General features: G+C 36.9%; 1 pseudogene; it reads right to left on the bottom strand.

Moving 5' to 3' along the window:
- Nucleotides 1–526: 526 nt before the first annotated feature.
- LOC122135340 lies at nt 527–2,127 on the bottom strand (annotated as a pseudogene).
- Between the last annotated feature and the right edge of the window lie 4,746 nt (nt 2,128–6,873).

The following is a 6,873-nucleotide window of genomic DNA, read 5'->3' as shown; positions in this document are numbered from 1 at the left end:
TTGTTAAATTTGATCAAGCTGTGTATTGCAGTGTGACATGCTGTGCTTCATCTAAAACATTTGTTCTAATTCTTCAATAATATGCATTCAGTTTTTATGACCTAATTGATTGAAATACTACATTCTAATTTAATACAACATTTTATGTTATTGCCATTTTACACATACTTTATATATTATTTTATACATTATATATTATTGACATTTTAAATAATAATTAAAAAAATAGTTTAGAATTTTTTTAGTAGTTGGTTTGTTGTAACATCCCTATAATAACAGCAGCATTTGAGCTGCATGTTTTCCAGCATGATTTAAGAAAGATACAAAGAATGTCTATCTGTGCAAACAGTGAACATGATCAGTTTCACAAATTTGCATATTTAATTAGTGACCTGAAATTTATGATTTTATGTCACCTTTTTTTTTTTTTTTGTAATAAAAATAATAAAAAATCAGAATCCATAAATTTTTAGGGGGGAAAAATCCAGATTTTCAACTACACTGCATGTAAACAAAAACTCCTCCCCGTGTTAAGTTTGGCCTTAACTATAGCATCTATTTACTCATCCTTGATCAAAATGTGGAAACAAATGGATCACTTTCATATGTATTTTGTATTGTATCTGGTCTTCTTGTACATGTTCAGTGTTCCTCTCAGCTTACATTAGTGTGCTAATAATTGGTACAGATGCTTAGCTAGCTGCGTCACTATCATTTACAAATTCCGGATTGACTCCACATCCATGGTTTTTTCCTTGAGCTGTCATCTGATTACATTTTTTTTTAAAAGATGTTTGACATGTTCTTTATAAATTTTGTAAGAGTTTGTCTCTCGGGCTGCTCTCAGAGATGGGCGATGGGCTCTTAGCACCACGACTGTGGTCTCCACTGATGTGATGGTGGTCCCAGTCAGTGGCCACAGTCTCTTCGTCCCAGATGGTGGAGGTCTCGGTGTTGCTCCTAGTGTGGGAAGGAGCAGCAGGGGTTGTATAGAGAAAGCCTTCAAGTCTCTCTGTTTAAAATGAGACATGTATTTGTCCCTGCAGAAGGAATACTAGAGTTAGTTAAATGAAAAATCCTTTTTTAAAAGTCATTATTGTAAATGCAACTCTTTATAAATGTTATAAAATATATTTCATTGAAAATACATCACGTGTTTTAATCCAGGTTTTCTGAGGAGACATGACCACTTTATATGATTAACAAATTTTTAGGTGAACTGTCCCATTAAAAAATGTTAATAAGCAACATCTACCAACACTTACTTGGGGTGCTTATTAAACATGACTGGCAGAAACTCATTCACAGGCAGCATCTTGCTGAGCGGCTGGGCTTCCAGAACTGTCTTTGCCCCCTGCAGTCAAATGTCCAATAAGAGTAATCTGAGATCACCAGGTTCTTAACTCCCTCCGCCCAGTGCTCTGGATGCTTAATTTGCAATCGTTTATGCCCTACGTAGTTTAAAGAGAAGAGAAAAGGCAGAAAAGTGAAAGTGACAGTGAAAGTGACGTGACATTCAGCCAAGTATGGTGACCCATACTCAGAATTCGTGCTCTGCAATTTAACCCATCCAAAGTGCACACACACAGAGCAGTGAACACACACACACTGTGAACACACACCCGGAGCAGTGGGCAGCCATTTTATGCTGCGGCGCCCGGGGAGCAGTTGGGGGTTCGATGCCTTGCTCAAGGGCACCTAAGTCATGGTACTGAAGGTGGAGAGAGAACTGTACAGGCACTCCCCCCACCCACAATTCCTGCCGGCCCGAGACTCGAACTCACAACCCTTCGATTGGGAGTCCGACTCTCTAACCATTAGGCCACGACTTCCCACAAAGAGAATAGGTATACATGCAAAGACCATCAACCTCTTTGTGGAAGCTATAGTGATGGATCCATATGAAGATTTAAAGCAGAAGAGAGAACTGTCAAATTCTCATGATCATAATAAAGTGATCATAATAAAACCACAACTCACATTAGGTAAGTCCCACTGGAGGCCCAATTGTTTTCCATCCTCCCTGATGGTGTTCAGGCTGCTCTTGAAGCTGGGTTCAAACCTGAGATCACCCTCCAGTACAAGCACCTGCTGTTGCTGGAGCTCCACCACCTGAGGGCGACACATCAATAAAAAAAAAAAAAAAAAAAGCATAAAATGACTCATTTAGTGTTGTTTACAGAATTGAAAGGAAGGTAACTTAAAATTCATTTTATACTCTTAAAAATAAACGTTCCAAAAGGGGGTTTTGTTTCTGCCACTAAAAAAAAAAAAAAAAAAAAAAAACGGTGATTGCGACTTTTTATCTCACAATTCTGTTTTTCTCAGAATTGCGTGACACAAACTCGCAATTTTGACTTTTTTTCTCAGAATTGCATTTTAAAAACTTGCAATTGTGAGTTAAAAAGTCATAATTGTGAAATATATACTTGCAATTCTGAGAAATAAAGTCAGAACTGCGAGATATAAACTCAGAATTGTGAGTTTATATCTTTATAACATGCAATTATTAAAAAAGTCATAACTCAGAAAAAAAACATAAAAATCAACATAAAAAAACACAATACTGACATAAAAAAAAGTTCTGACTTTTTAACTCGCAATTATGTTTATATCACACAATTCTAATGTTTTTTCTCGCAATTCTGACTTTTTTAATGCAGTTGTGACATTATATCACGCAATTCTGACTTTATAACTCGTAATTGTGAGTTTATATCTCTTAGCTGAGTTGAATTCAGGGCTCTTATAGAGAGGAGAACCAGAAAAGAGTCATATTTGACTGTGGCATGTGGTGTAATAGATATATATACTTAACATAGAGAAGGACGGTTTAAGGACAATAGGTTAAAATTTGAGATTGTGTATCATACTTGCCATCCACCACATCGGTGAGGGTGACGTCTATACCCAGCAATTCCAATGAGCGCAGCATACAATCTTCTCAATGCTTTAGATTAATCAAATAGACATTAAAAGGGGGGAAGATAAGAGTATTGCATTGACACACAACTTTTTGGAATATGCTACATTTAGTCATCAATATCTATACCTGATTGCATGCCATGGTGTCTTTGGGTTCAGAAACAATGTGCAGATAATGCAAAATTTCCATTTTGAAGTCAACTGAGAAAGATAAACTTAAGATTATTTGTCTTTTAACCACAAGGAAACATTTTCTGGTAGAAAGAGGATCATTGTTATTAAAGGAATTAATGATTGGTGTGTGAATTATTTAAAGAAATTGGTGTTGATTGGATAATATATTTTAAATGATGATTCAAAGGCATTTAATTAAATGTTGACGGTCCAATGACAGTCCAGTTGTCCACATGGTTAATCAATTGTTTACTTCTCATTTGAATGTGATTGAGCACAAAATGCTTTCACCGGTTCTGGTCACAAACTGGTTGCTATTAGGTCCACTGTGGTGGTTTTAAACTTCCACATCCTTAAATAACTGCCTCTCTGGGGGAAATGTGTTCAGTTTTGATAGAACCACAAATCAGCCTGTTCTACAATGTTGCCACAAACTGTTAGGATCAGGTTGAAACAAACAGGTATATTTTTTTTTGTGAGAAATAAACTCAAATCATTTTGAGCTTGTCTGTTGGAATTTTTGAGAAGAAGATGCGAAACATAGTGGGAACAGCACAAGGTTTATGATGATTTCATTGCTAATTTTATTTTTATTGTTAGTTCTTCTGGTATTAGTTCAATAAATTATCTTTTGGATTGGGGATGAAGTTTTGAGCTCTGAACTTTTCACTATATTCTTTTAACACAAAGATTTCAAAACAAAGTCAAGCTAATCTAATGACAGGGTCAGAAAGAACAGAGAGAATGTGTGAGATGTCACAAAGTAGTGAAAATTCTCTTTTTCCTGTGAAAACTATGGAAAGGCATACAGTGAAGTGTTTGTGGGTAGAACAGAAAGTGGTGAATAGATGGTCCACAACTCTGCTTCACAGTTTATTCACTCACAAATATAGCACTACTACTGTATTAAACAGCACCTCAGAACTAAACTTCACCAGAAAGTCCCTGAAAAATCCTTGTCAGCTCTTCACATTGTTTTTCACATTAAGCTGATTTAGTGATACACACTCAGTGCCAGCTCTCCACCTCCTCCTCAAGAGTCGGCTTTGTATTCAAAGGCAGCGGCAGGTACCCATAATGCTCTTTGTTACATGTGAACATCTGGACACCTTAATAGAGAATAATGCAACATCTAAAAAGTCGTCATTATTAAGCTGAAAAACAACTAAAAAACATTAAAGCAAATATAAAACCTACAGGTTCCTCTTTCATTAGGATTACTTACATTAGAGTACAGTATAGTATTATATTGTTGTGAATAAAAATGTAACGTAAGAAATAAGTATAATGTATTTGTTACCTGCTTGTTTTGCAGAAAATGCAAAAGCCATGATATCATCCAAGGCCCAAAGATAGTAATGGTGCACAGGGTAAAAGGCGAGGGCTGCACTAGCTCTGCGCCGCAGGTCTATCAGCATTGTGGAGTGAATCATGGGAGCCGGGTGACATCCAATACGCTTCCAGTTCCGAATGGGAACATAATGTGGTGATCGCTTATAATACCCCTGCAGGGGAAACTTTTACATTTTTTTTTCAACTGCACTGTATTATTGTTTGTCAAGTATTTATAGTACATTTTTATAGGCTACAACAGTTAGTTGCACCGAATAATGTGACCCTAGTAGGTGCCATAGTGAGGGTAGCTTTAGGACTGGGTTTAGGACTAGGTCTGATTAGCTCAGTGCAGCACTGCTGTGGTCACAGAAATCAGTGCAACACCAGGACTCACTTTCTGCAGGTTACATTGATGCGCCAATAGGTGGCGACAAGTGACTGTATTTTGAGTGAGTTTCTGAATCAGTCAAATGATTTGTTTAAAAACACTATCAGGAGGAACTCAATCAGGAACGAAAAATTCCTGTGTTGCTCAGACACTTGATTCTGCTTTGGCTTTGTAATTGTTTTTCATTTATCAAATGAACACACTTGAAATTTTCTTTAATTTTGGTAAACTTAACACAATATAACATTCTTAAGACAACTGAGCACAACACCGGAAGTATTTTTCCTGTAAAAAAATAAATAAAAAATCTTTTGGGTACAGTGTTTGAAAATCTGGCATTATTGTTTGAAAATACCATACTGGTGGGCACATAAATGATCATGAGACCTGATTGTTAACCTCACCGGTCTCCTGCATTCCAATGCATATGAATATTTCATTGCAACAAAAACTGTCCTGTACCTGAGGTCATTCCACACCAAAAGTTTGAATAGAGTGTTCTTGACTCTAGCATTGGAGCAACCAGCGTCTGATTCTCAGCAATCAGTTGATTCAGAACTTGTGTGTTATCACTGTCTGCAAACTACAGAGAACAAATTGTTTAAATAATTATATATATGGGGGGGGGGGGGGCTGCGTGTACTGCATTAAGTTAACTGAGACTTGTTATAGCACTTGCAAACCATTGTTGATTTTGATTGCTTCCATTGTCCTCATTTGTAAGTTGCTTTGGATAAAGCATCTGCTAAATTACTAAACGTAAATGTAAATATAAATGTAGGCACAGATTTTAGTGGTTGTTACATCATAGTGTCATCAAAATCAGAGAACTGTTAAAGGCACCATGCAATAATTCTACATATTGAAATATAGTAGGTAAATATGATAAGATAATGCAGCCACTTGTAACGCTCATAGGAAGCTGACCTAAAATCAATACAGAAGGAGAGCTAGTCTCACCAGGATGTAGTCTGCCCACTGTGCTCTGGCTGATGTGAGTGCAGCCTGCCTCAGCCTCATCACATGGGAGAACCAAGACTCTGTCCAGTGCTTAGGGCCCAGTTCATCCACATTATAACTATAAAAATATATTGAATGACAACTGAATGCTTTACACAGACACATATGATGGTTCCCGTAAGGTTAATATATAGCAATTCTAAAAAGATTTATGTTACTCATGGTAGAGAAGATAGTGAGCTCTAAGAGAATGGCTATTAATGTGCTTTGAAATTTAATGTAATGTGCATGTGTTTTCACCTCTCCTCCTCCTCCTCCTCCATAGTCTGCAGCTGTACTGAATGATACAAATGCTCCACTCCTGACAGCTATTCATGCAGCATTGCAGTGGTGTTATCAATATTGTGGTTGGTAGCGGCCCTGACAAACAGAAAGTCCATGTTAGGGCCGGAATTAGCCCATGTTGCATTTTGCTTTTCAACGTCATCATCTTGCCATAAGAAAAGATTTATGACAGTATATACACCGTTCAAAAGTTTGAGGTTAGTATGATTTTTTAAATAGTTTTATTCAGCAAGGATGTATTAAATTGATCAAAAGTGACTGTAAAAACATTTACCCCAGGTTTCACAGACAAGGCTAAAGCCTAGACTAAAATTTAAGTCTGAGCCGTTTCAACAACGAAACTTGCACTGACTGATCTTGAAATATATCAGTGCCTTTGTTTTGTGTCAGTAATGTTTTTCTTTTTTTTTTTTTTTTTTTTTTTTTCTTTTTTTGCTAAGGCACATTTATAAAAATTACTTTAATGTCCTAATTGAACTATGGCCTAATCCTGGCTTGTCTAAGCCCTGTCTGTGAAACCAGGTCTTATTGTCATGATCACCAGCTGAAGTGCCCTTGATAGCCACAAGAGGGCACTCCATCCCATACCTTTGCTACTCTATCCTGGACTGCATTTCCCATCATCCATTGCCTGGAAACTTCATGCCTGATTGTTTTCACCTGTTGCTCATTACCTCTACCTGTATAAGCTTGGTGTTTTCAGTCATTCTTTGCCAAGTTTTGCATGTGTTACAGCTGTATTTTTA

This window comes from Cyprinus carpio, chromosome A2, assembly GCF_018340385.1.
Source record: "Cyprinus carpio isolate SPL01 chromosome A2, ASM1834038v1, whole genome shotgun sequence".
Lineage (NCBI taxonomy): Eukaryota > Metazoa > Chordata > Actinopteri > Cypriniformes > Cyprinidae > Cyprinus > Cyprinus carpio.
The sequence above is the reverse complement of the archived record's forward strand: the minus strand, read 5'-3'. Positions and strand labels throughout refer to the sequence as shown.